Below are 12,970 nucleotides of genomic sequence, written 5' to 3' on the forward strand. Positions count from 1 at the left end.
AAGGAGGCATTCTGTGCCTGTGAAAGAATTTTCCTTTGTGTGACAGTATAGTTCATATAGTTAAATGCCTGGTCCAGGCACAACACTTGAATGGTCTCAGACTTGTATTATTCTGTTAAAACATTTGACCCAAAGCTCTTCTCACAAGTATTCAGAAGTTCATATCATACCAGTGATTCTGCTGCTAAGATCAGAAAGAAAGTAGATAAATTAAAAAATAAAACCTCAAAAATTAATATCATGAATAGTTTAAATGAACTAAAATTCCAGGAAAGAAGAAGCCATCCAAGATGCATTTTGTATAAATAAACAAAGGCAAATAAATGGGAACAGCAGTTATTTCTCAGACCTTACTAGAGGAAGGGAATCAGGGACCATTACATTGTTTGGCAGAGACTCAAAGGCAGACAGGAGAGTAGGAAAGCTTTATGGTGAAAAAAAAAGGCGGGGAGGAGGTTTGGATTATATTTTCATCAGAGGTTGTTAGCTTGGGGAAGCTAGAGGCAAGCTAACTAGAAGTGGGTCATCCTATGCAACTGTTCTGGGAAGCATATCTGGCTTTGTCCAGTAGGTTCTGATTTGGGAATGAGGGCAAAACTTAAGGAAGCCAATAATCCTTGTCCAGGTTCTGACTGTTCTGGGCTGACTGCTGCAAAAATTTGATTTGATTTTCTGGACTGTTTGCTGCACAATTTGCAGGTCAGGTGTCTGCTCTCACATATGATCTTGCCATTGTCCATTTGTATATTCATCACTCAAGTCAAACTATCTCCAAACATTTCATTTGCAGATTCTGAGCACTAGCTGAAGATTGGGGTAAATTTAGACTAAGAGTCCGTAGGAAAGAGAAACCAACAATTTTTAGCAGCTCTGCATAATGAAATAACACATTTTAACCTTAAGGGTTTCAACTACATGACTTCATTCCCCATGATATAACTGCTAACTTGCTATTCTGCAAACAGCGAGTGCAAGGGGCTGAAGAGTTGACTTGCAAATTTCTAAAGAAAGAATAAAATCTCCTGCAGTACTGCTAGCTTGTTTTAGGAAACAAATACCTGTTGGAGAAAGAGAAAGCCTTAATCATACTATTCTCTGGTTATGAAATTGTGTGGGGCAGGTAGCAGATCTGGGCAAGTGTCTCTTACTCCTTCAAATTTTCGGACTTCAAGAGACAGAAAACTCTAAGGGTTTTACTCCTTTACTTTAGAAAACTTAGGAGGCCACATCTGTAAAGGTGAAATTAAAGAAGACTAAGTATTCTCAAAGCTGCAAGCAAGCCCTGACCAAGATAAATCTCTGAATGAACTGAGAAGGTAAATAATTCCCTTAGTTGTCTTACACTGGCAGAAGAAAGAAGTTGAAGAAGAAGAAGAAGAAGAAGAAGAAGAAGAAGAAGAAGAAGAAAGAGAAAATACATCTATATGAAACCCTATTTTTTTTACAAAATGCCTGAAATATATCGCAAATATTCACAAACTTGCAAACTGATAAATATACAAAGATTGAGTATAACTAATAATCAAGAGAATGAAGAGACAATGGAAACAAACCCAGAAATGATCTAGATATTTAATTATTTAATATAAGTCATATGTAAACTACATATATTAAGAGTTACGAATCAGGTATCTTAAAACATATTTTAAGACATTTATAATTTTTAAAGAAACTTGATACATTAAAAATTTATGTAAGAATATATAAATAACCAAGTATACCTAAAGCTGGAAAATAAATATTGATTAACTAATCAGAGTAAGGCAAAGTGCACACTCAAACAAGTAAATATACGCAGAAAAATAGGCTATTGGAACAAAATGGGCTACAGATGGACTCATGCAAATGTAGAAATTTAAAATAGGATAAATTTGGCAGCGTCAATCAATGGTAAAATGAAATATCATCCATAGATATTGAGTAGAGTAACTCACCATATGGGGAAAGTAAAAAAGTCATCCTTCAACCCCACAGAAAGAAGAGTCTCAATGAGATGAAAGAAAACATGCTAAGATAAAATTTCAAAGGTTACAGAGGTCAATTAAGGAGCCTATATTGTGACAAAGGAGTAAGAGTGATCGCTGAGAAATATCACAGAAAATTTCAAAAAGGTAAATTATCAAAACAAAAATGATTATGATGATACATCTAAATAGGTTTCTCTTCAATGCAGGATACCAAAATTAACATAGGTGGAAGATTGGGAAAACATTCTTGTTTGGTCAAAATCAGAAAAGAAATATTTACAATATAAAAGGAATTTATGCAAATCATCAATAAAATTCTGCAACCCAGATAGAAAAATGGGAAAGGATATGAATCTGCAAAGAAAATAAAAGAAATGAACAAAAAGGAAATGAGAGATAAAATTGACAGGGTCAAAAAACTCAGAAGTTATTCTTTGAAAGAAACTGATAATATTGACAAAACTCTGGAAAATTAAGAAAATGAAAAAGAAGGCCCAATAACATTAGATATTTGAAAGATAATAATTACTAATGGTATAGATATTAAAAATTACCAAAAAATACTGTGAACAATGCTGCCAAATTGCTTAACACTGAGATTAAATAAATTCTCTGAAATACAAAATTTCTACAAGTAGAATCTAGGAAAAAAAGTCCTAAATAATCCCACAAGCATATACAAAAACAAATAAATAAATGTTTGGAAATGTTCTGATACCAATCAACAATAATCTCAAATCGTTCTACTTGTTAAATTTTATTAAATTCTAATGGAATAAATAATTTGATTCTTAACTTTTTCCAGGCAATGAAAAAAGGAAACAGTCGTCAGCAAATTTAGTTAAGTCAATATAACATTAATATTAAACTCTGCCAAGTCAGTACAAAAAAAAAAAAAAAAGAAATAACTATACTATCTTTCCCACACACAAGGATACAAAATCCTAAACAAATATTAACCAAACTCAGGAATATATTTTAAAAAAATACAACTTGTCATCATCAAGGAAAATTTATCCCATGAATGCTGGATTGGCTAAAAATTAAAAGAAGTTTATATAATTTACCTTATTGGAGGCAAAAAAAAAATCATACACTCTTTAAACAGAGGCATAAAATCAGTATTCCAAAAAATACAACATATGCTCATGGTAAAAATTTCTTAGCTAACTATGAGTAAATGGATATTTCCTTAAAACATTAAAAGATTTTAACCAATGATTACATCACATTCTACAAAGATAAAATGTTATAATGATTTTAGTCAGCATCTAGAACAAAACAAAGTAGCTTACAATCACCATGAAGTTATTTACAGATAATGTAAATACCTAGAAAAGTCAAAAGCAACTATAACAAAATTCAGTAAGTTTATTAAGACTGTAGATATAATACTGTTTTAAACATCAATTATATTTTTACAAACCAATAACATAAAATATAATTTCATGATATGTACCATGAATTTAAACTACAAAATAATCACAAATAAATCCAACAAAAGTTGTTACTGTTCTAATTTCAAAAGATAATTTATGGAAATCAACAAGCTGATTCTAAATTATAGGGGGGGGAGTTCAACCTTAAGAATGGCATATAGCCTTATTTATAACCAGAACATAATAGAAGCCCCCAAAACAGACAGACACACATTTGAAAATGTAAGAAAAACTAATTTAATTTGCTTCCTTACCATACATTTAGAAATGAGAGATGCAATTTTAATGTAAAAATGTGAACTGTATATGCTAAATCTATAGAATCTTTACTGGTCAATAGAATAGTGAGAATTTCTGAACCAATATAGGAAAACTGCTAACATAAAGGAAAATATGAATAAGTACATTGATACATTAAAGAACATTAAAATGTTTTATTCATCACATTTCACTAGAGACAGGGTTTGAAAAGGTAGGTTCCAATTTGACATTTGTATAAATTTGGATTTTACAGTCATTTGGAAATAACATTTTAAATTTCCAAAGATTATTTTAAAAGAATGTGTGTTTTTGAAGCAAACTCAAGTCTCTTCCCCAAACTGGATTTATTAACACTATTCTTTTTTCCATAGAGAGACTTTTTGTCATCATTAAGAGTGAATTTTAAACAGATTCTTAGATCCATCAGCTTGTTCAACTTTAACACCTGTCTCATCACTAGTAGCTTTTCAGAACCACTATCTTCACCAGGAAGCTCCATTAAATTTCCCAATTCAAACATGCAATCTTTTCCTATATCTTCTCTAGTGCTTTATGCGCTCAATTTACTGACTCCTTCTTTCAAGTCATTAGTCTTCAACTTTTGCGTTATGAATTTCATCACTTTCTTCTGGATTTTGCAGACCTGTGGTAATGAACTTAGGTCTTCTGAATCTGCTGCTTTTTTTAGTAAAACGAACATAGACTAGATGAACCAAATAACCATCAGAAGTCTAACTCAACATGAGTTTCCATCACAGCCTGCCCTTTTTTGATCCCAGAGCACAAAAGTATAACATACCATGGGAGTTTCTCAGGCAGTTTTTGCCCAGAACATCCTTAGTAATTAGCTTGAATTTTCTAAGCATAACACCATCATTCTGCTAATCAGCAAGGCTCGCTTCAAAAACAGTACCCTAGAGGTCATCAGATGCAAGTTTGGTTCCTTGAGTCCTTCAGATTAACAGTTTTTTATTTTTATTTTTTAATACATTTATTTTTTATTGGTGTTCAATTTGTCAACATACAGAATAACACCCAGTGCTCATCCCATCAAGTGCCCACTTCAGTGGCTGCCACCCAGTCACCCCCACCCTCCACCCACCTCCCCTTCCACCACCCCTAGTTCATTTCCCAAAGTTAGGAGTCTTTCATGTTCTGTCTCCCTTTCTGATATTTCCCATTTATTTTTTCTCCTTTCCCCTTTATTCCCTTTCACAATTTTTTATATTCCCCAAATGAATGAGACCATATAATGTTTGTCCTTCTCCGATTGACTTATTTCACTCAGCATAATACCCTCCAGTTCCATCCACGTCAAAGCAAATGGTGGGTATTCGTCATTTCTAAAGGCTGAGTAATATTCCATTGTATACACAGACCACATCTTCTTTATCCATTCATCTTTCGATTGACACCGAGGCTCCTTCCACAGTTTGGCTATTGTGGCCATTGCTGCTATAAACATCGGGGTGCAGGTGTCCCGGCGTTTCACTGCATCTGTAACTTTGGGGTAAATCCCCAGCAGTGCAATTGCTGGGTCGTAGGGCAGATCTATTTTTAACTCTTTGAGGAACCTCCACACAGTTTTCCAGAGTGGCTGCCCCAGTTCACATTCCCACCAGCAGGGTAAGAAGGTTTCCTTTTCTCCACATCCTCTCCAACATTTGTGGTTTCCTGCCTTGTTAATTCATATATTTTTTGTAATATATTATATATGTAATATTACACGTAATATGTTATATATATATATATATATATATATATATATATATATATATATTTTATTGAAGTTCAATTTGCCAACATATAGTATAACACCCAGTGCTCATCCCGTCAAGTGCTCTCCTCGGTGCCTGTTACCCAGTCACTGATCACCCCACCTGCCTCCCCTTCCACTACCCTTCATTTGTTCCCCAGAATTAGGAGTCTCTCATGTTTTGTCGCTCTATTTTTTCCACTCATTTTCCCTCCTTTCCCCTATAATCTCTTTCACTATATCTTATATTCCCCGTATGAGTGAAACCATCTAATGATTGTTCTTCTCCAACTGACTTACTTCACTCAGCATAATACCTTCCAGTTCCAGCCACGTCAAAGCAAATTGTGGGTATTTGTCCTTTCTAATGGCAGATTAACAGTTTTTCAATGCTACTTATATTGAACATAGCTGGTACTTTCACCTCATATCAATGTTACTTTAAAAAAATGGATCAACTGGAATGCCAACTCAGTGGTAGAATGTCTTCCTTCAGCTCAGGACATGATCCTGGGGTCCCGGATCCAGTCCCACACTGGGCTCCTTGTGGGAAGCCTTCTTCTCCCTCTGCCTGTGTCTCTGTCTCTCTCTGTGTCTTGAATGAATGATTGAATTAATTAATTAATCAATCAATCTTTTAGAAAATGGATCAACTACTGTCTATTTGGCTCCATTTTGCTGCCTTTTGTAAAATGCTTGTTCTTGCCAATACCACGGTGCAGCTCTGAGACCCAAAACCTTACACCATTTTTTCTTTGCAACTTTTATAAGCAATGCAAAGTTCTCCAATACTAGTCCATAATCTCAGAAACAGGAAGCTACTTAAGTTTTCTAGAGCCCTTATGTACATGGGATTAAAGAACTATCATTCCACATCATTTCCCTGTAAATGCCAAAAAGAAAAATAATAATGAAAAGTAATTTACAGTATGTGTCTTGAGGAAATGATAAAGATAATGGTTACAGGGTGCTATGGTGTAACTTTGCACCTGTTTCCTCCCCCAACATTCATGTTGAAATCTTAATACTCAAAGTGATGGTATTAAGGGTTGAGACCTTTAGGAGTTACTTAGGCCATGAAGGTTTGGTCCTCATAATAGGATTAGTGTTCTTATTAAAAAAAAAAAAAAAAAAAAAAAAAGACCTTGCAAAGATAGCTCACTCCTGACCAGAAGAGGGTCTGATCTCAGACTTCCAGCCTAAAACACTGTGAGAAGTAATTTATGCAGTATTTTGTTACAACAGACTGAATGAGGACACATAGCTTATTTAGCATTTATGTTATTTGAAACATACCAAGATGATTTATTGATATAGATTTGTGAATAAATATTTAATTCCACCGTCCTTATATCAAATAAAAACCAACTGGATTCTTTAAACTTAAATCATAATTGTTATATTTTTTCTATTTTCATTAACTTAATAAGTACTTTAGACTCATTTTTTGATTTGCCGTCCTCCATTATTAACATAAGGAATTTTTATGTAAATACTCTTTAAGTATAAGAATATTTTTATTTTATTATATTTTATTTTTTATTGGAGTTCAATTTGCCAACATATAGCATAACACCCAGTGCCCATCCATTCAAGTGCCCCCCTCAGTGCCCATCACCCAGTCACCGCCCCCTCCCCCGGAATTTTTCTTGTGTTTCTCTTGCCTTCATGAATGTATCTTGCAAGAAGTTACTGTGGCCAAGTTAAAAAAGGGTGTTGCCTGTGTTGTCTAGGGTTTTGATGAATTCTTGTCTCACATTTAGATCTTTCATCCACTTTGAGTTTATCTTTGTGTAAGGTGTAAGATAATGGTCCAGTTTCATTCTTCTGCATGTGGATGTCCAATTTTCCCAGCAACATTTATTAAAGAGACTGTCCTTTTTCCAGTGGATTGTCTTTCCTCCTTTGTCGAATATTAGTTGACCATAAATTTGAGGGTCCACTTCTGGATTCCTTATTCTGTTCCATTGATCTATGTGTCTGTTTTTGTGCCAGTACCACACTGTCTTGATGACCACAGCTTTGTAGTACAACCTGAAATCTGGCATTGTGATGCTCCCAGCTATGGTTTTCTTTTTTAATATTCCCCTGGCTATTCGGCACCTTTTCTGATTCCACACAAATCTTAAGACAATTTGTTCCAACTCTCTGAAGAAAGTCCATGGAATTTTGATAGGGATTGCATTAAATGTGTAAATTGCCCTGGGTAGCATTGACATTTTCACAATATTAATTCCTCCAGTCCATGATCATGGAATATTTTTCCATCTCTTTGTGTCTTCCTCAATTTCTTTCAGAAGTTTTCGTAGTTTTTAGGGTATAGATCCTTTACCGCTTTGGTTAGGTTATTTCCAAGGTATCTTATGCTTTGGGGTGCAATTGTAAATGGGATTGACTCCTTAATTTCTCTTTCTTCAGTTTCATTGTTAGTGTATAGAAATGCCACTGACTTCTGGGCATTGATTTTGTATCCGCCACATTGCCAAATTGCTGTATGAGTTCTAGCAATCTTGGGGTGGAGTCTTTTGGGTTTTCTATGTACAGTATCATATCATCTGTGAAGAGGGAGAGTTTGACTTCTTCTTTGCCAATTTGAATGCCTTTTATTTCTTTTTGTTGCCTGATTGCTAAGGCTAGGACTTCTAGTACTATGTGGAATAGAAGTGGTGAGAGTGGAAATCCATGTCATTTTCCTGATCTTAGGGGAAAGGCTCCCAGTGTTTCCCCATTGATAATGATATTTGCTGTGGGCTTTTCGTACATGGCTTTTAAGATGCTGAGGAATGTTCCCTCTATCCCTACACTCGGAAGAGTTTTGATCAGGAATGGATGCTGTATTTTGTCAAATGCTTTCTCTGCATCTATTGAGAGGATCATCTGGTTCTTGTTTTTGCTCTTGCTGATATGATAAATCATATTGATTGCTTTACGAGTGTTGAACCAGCCTTGCATCCCGGGAAAAAAATCCCACTTGGTCATGGTGAGTAATCTTCTTAATGTATTGTTGGATCCTATTGGCTAGTATCTAGTTGAGAATTTTTGCATCAGTGTTCATCAGGGATATTGGACTATAATTCCCCTTTTTGGTGGGGTCTCTGTCTGGTTTTGGAAGTAAGGTGATGCTGGCCTCATAGAGTGAGTTTGGAAGTACTCCATCTCTTTCTATCTTTCTGAACAGCTCTAGCAGAATAGGTATGGTTTCTTCTTTAAAGGTTTGATAGAATTCCCCTGGGAAGCCATCTGGTCCTGAATTTTTGTGTCTTGGGAGGTTTTTGATGACTGCTTCGATTTCCTGTTTGGTTATCAGCCTGTTTAGGTTTTCTGATTCTTTCTGTTCCCGTTTTGGTAGTTTGTGGTTTTCCAGAAATGCGTCCATTACTTCTAGATTGCCTAATTTATTGGTGCATAGCTGCTTATAATATGTTATAAAATCGTTTGTATTTCCTTGGTATTGGTTGTGATCTCTCATTTTTCATTCATGATGTTATTAATTAGAATCTTTTTTGTTTTAAATAAGGCTGGTAATGGTTTATCTATCTTATTAATTCTTTCAAAGAACCAACTCCTGTTTTTGTTGATCTGTTCCACAGTTTTTCTGGTCTCTATTTCACTGAGTTCTGCTTGAATATTTATTAACTCTCTTCTGTTTGGTATAGGTTTTATTTGTTGTTATTTCTCTAGTTCCTTTAGGTGCAAGATTAGCTTGTGTATTTGAGTTTTTTCCAATTATTGAAGGATGCTTGTATTGCGATGTGATTCCCTCTCAGGACTGCTCTTGCTGATTCCCAAAGATCTTTTTTTTTTTTTAATTTAAGACTTTATTTATTTATCATGAGAGACAGAGAGAGAGAGAGAAAGAGAAAGAGGGAGGGGGGAGAGAGAGAGAGGCAGCGGGAGAAGCATTCCCCACATAGGGAGTCCGACATGGGACTCAAGCCTGACATGGGAATCAAACCCAGGTGTCCAGGATCATGCCCTGGGCTGAAGATGGGGCTAAACTGGTGAGCCGCCCAGGCTGCCCAAGTATCCCAAAGATTTTGAACAGTTGTATCTTCATTCTCATTAGTTCCCATGAATCTTTTAAATTATTTTCTAATTTCCTGGTTGACCCCTTCATCTTTTAGCAGGATGGTCTTTAACTTCCACGTGTTTGAATTTCTTCCAAATTTCGTCATGTGATTGAGTTCTAGTTTCAAAGCATTATGGTCTGAAAATATGCAGGGGACAATACCAGTCTTTTTTTTTTTAATTTATTTTTTATTGGTGTTCAATTTACCAACATACAGAATAACCCCCAGTGACCGTCACCCATTCACTCCCACCCCCCGCCCTCCTCCCCTTCTACCACCTCTAGTTCGTTTCCCAGAGTTAGCAGTCTTTACGTTCTGTCTCCCTTTCTGATATTTCCCACACATTTCTTCTCCCTTCCCTTATATTCCCTTTCACTATTATTTATATTCCCCAAATGAATGAGAACATACACTGTTTGTCCTTCTCTGATTGACTTACTTCACTCAGCATAATACCCTCCAGTTCCATCCACGTTGAAGCAAATGGTGGGTATTTGTCATTTCTAATAGCTGAGTAATATTCCATTGTATACATAAACCACATCTTTTTTATCCACTCATCTTTCGATGGACACCGAGGCTCCTTCCACAGTTTGGCTATTGTGGCCATTGCTGCTATAAACATCGGGGTGCAGGTGTGCCTGCGTTTCATTGCATCTGTATCTTTGGGGTAAATCCCCAACAGTGCAACTGCTGGGTCGTAGGGCAGGTCTATTTTTAACTCTTTGAGGAACCTCCACACAGTTTTCCAGAGTGGCTGCACCAGTTCACATTCCCACCAACAGTGTAAGAGGGTTCCCTTTTCTCCGCATCCTCTCCAACATCTGTGGTTTCCTGCCTTGTTAATTTTCCCCATTCTCACTGGTGTGAGGTGGTAACTCATTGTGGTTTTGATTTGTATTTCCCTGATGGCAAGTGATGCAGAACATTTTCTCATGTGCATGTTGGCCATGTCTATGTCTTCCTCTGTGAGATTTCTCTTCATGTCTTTTGCCCATTTCATGATTGGATTGTTTGTTTCTTTGGTGTTGAGTTTAATAAGTTCTTTATAGATCTTGGAAACTAGCCCTATATCTGATAGGTCATTTGCAAATATCTTCTCCCATTCTGGAGGTTGTCTTTTAGTTTTGTTGACTGTATCCTTTGCTGTGCAAAAGCTTCTTATCTTGATGAAGTCCCAATAGTTCATTTTTGCTTTTGTTTCTTTTGCCTTCGTGGATGTATCTTGCAAGAAGTTACTGTGGCCAAGTTCAAAAAAGGTGTTGCCTGTATTCTTCTCTAGGATTTTGATGGAATCTTGTCTCACATTTAGATCTTTCATCCATTTTGAGTTTATCTTTATACACATTTAATGCAATCCCTATCAAAATACCATGGACTTTCTTCAGAGAGTTAGAACAAATTATTTTAAGATTTGTGTGGAATCAGAAAAAACCCCGAATAGCCAGGGGAATTTTAAAAAAGAAAACCATATCTGGGGGCATCACAATGCCAGATTTTAGGTTGTACTACAAAGCTGTGGTCATCAAGACAGTGTGGTACTGGAACAAAAACAGACACATAGATCAATGGAACAGAATAGAGAACCCAGAAGTGGACCCTGAACTTTATGGTCAACTAATATTCTATAAAGGAGGAAAGACTATCCATTGGAAGAAAGACAGTCTCTTCAATAAATGTTGCTGGGAAAATTGGACATCCACATGCAGAAGAATGAAACTAGACCACTCTCTTTCACCATAGACAATACCAGTCTTTTGGTATCAGTTGAGACCTGATTTGTGACCCAGTATGTGATCTATTCTGGAGAAAGTTCCACGTACACTTGAGAAGAATGTGAATTCAGTTGTGTTTGGAAGTAAAGTTACGTACATATCAGTGACATCCATCTGGTCCAGTGTTTCATTTAAAGCTCTTGTTTCTTTGGAGATGTTGTGCTTAGAGTGTCTGTCATTTGTAGAAAGCACTGTGTTGAAGTCTCCCAATATTAGTGTATTATTATCTAAGTATATCTTAACTTTGGTTATTAATTGATTGATATACTTGGCAGCTCTCATATTAGGGGCATAAATATTCATGATTGTTAGGTCCTCTTGTTGGATGGATCCTTTAAGTATGATATATTGTCTCTCTGCATCTCTTACTACAGTCTTTGGGATAAACTTTAATTTATCTGATATGAGGATGGCTACCCCTACTTTCTTTTGAGGACCATTTGAATGGTAATGGTTCTCCAACCTTTCGTTTTCAGGCTGTAGGTGTCCTTAGGTCTAAAATGAGTCCCTTGCAGACAGAAAATAGATGAGTCTTGCTTTCTTATCTGGCCCTGAACTTTTGTGTCTTGGGAGGTTTTTGATGACTGCTTCAATTTCCTCCCTGGTTATTGGCCTATTCATGTTTCCTATTTCTTCCTGTTCCAGTTTTGCTAGTTGTGGTTTTCCAGAAATGTGCCCATTTCTTCTAGATTGCCTAATTTATTGGCATATAGCTGCTCATAATAAGTTTTTAAAATCATTTGTATTTCCTTGGTGTTGGTTATCTCTCCTTTCTCATTCATGATTTTATTAATTTGAGTCTTTTCTCTCTTCTTTTTAATAAGGCTGGCTAATGGTTTATCTATCTTATTAATTCTTTCAAAGAACCAACTACTGGTTTTGTTTATTTTTTTTATTTTATTTATTTATTTATTTATGATAGTCACAGAGAGAGAGAGGCAGAGGCAGAGGGAGAAGCAGGCTCCATGCACTGGGAGCCCGATGTGGGACTCAATCCCGGGTCTCCAGGATCGCGCCCTGGACCAAAGGCAGGCGCTAAACCGCTGCGCCACCCAGGGATGCCCTACTGGTTTTGTTTATCTGTTCCACAGTACTTCTGGTCTCTATTTCATTGAGTTCTGCTCGAAACTTTATTAACTCTCTTCTTTTGCTGGGTGTAGGATCTATTTGCTGTTTTTTCTCCAGCTTCTTTAGGTGTAAGGTTAGCTTTTGTATTTGAGTTCTTTCCAGTTTTTGGATGGATGCTTGTATTGTGATGTATTTCCCCCTCAGGACTGCTTTTGCTGTATCTCAAAGATTTGAACAGTTGTATCTTCATTCTCATTAGTTTCCAAAAATCATTTTAATTCTTTTTTAATTTCCTGGTTGTCCCTTTCATCTTTTAGCAAGATGGTCTTTTTTTTTTTTTTTTTTTTTTTTTTTTTTTTTTTTTTTTTTTATTGGTGTTCAATTTACTAACATACAGAATAACACCCAGTGCCCGTCACCCATTCACTCCCACCCCCCGCCCTCCTCCCCTTCTACCACCCCTAGTTCGTTTCCCAGAGTTAGCAGTCTTTATGTTCTGTCTCCCTTTCTGATATTTCCCACACATTTCTTCTCCCTTCCCTTATTTTCCCTTTCACTATTATTTATATTCCCCAAATGAATGAGAACATATAATGTTTGTCCTTCTCCGACTGACTTACTTCACTCAGCATAA

The 12,970-nt window shown here is 36.0% G+C and overlaps 1 long non-coding RNA gene across 1 annotated transcript in view; it reads left to right on the plus strand.

Moving 5' to 3' along the window:
* Positions 1-12,705, plus strand: part of LOC144283016 (uncharacterized) — a 91,748-nt gene extending 79,043 nt beyond the window's left edge. Inside the window, exon 2 of the long non-coding RNA XR_013351394.1 lies at positions 12,658-12,705. This is a non-coding gene — a long non-coding RNA (uncharacterized LOC144283016). The remainder of the gene's footprint in view (positions 1-12,657) is intronic.
* Positions 12,706-12,970: the final 265 nt, after the last annotated feature.

The sequence above is a fragment of the Canis aureus genome, chromosome 1 (genome assembly GCF_053574225.1).
Source record: "Canis aureus isolate CA01 chromosome 1, VMU_Caureus_v.1.0, whole genome shotgun sequence".
Classification (NCBI taxonomy): Eukaryota; Metazoa; Chordata; class Mammalia; order Carnivora; family Canidae; genus Canis; species Canis aureus.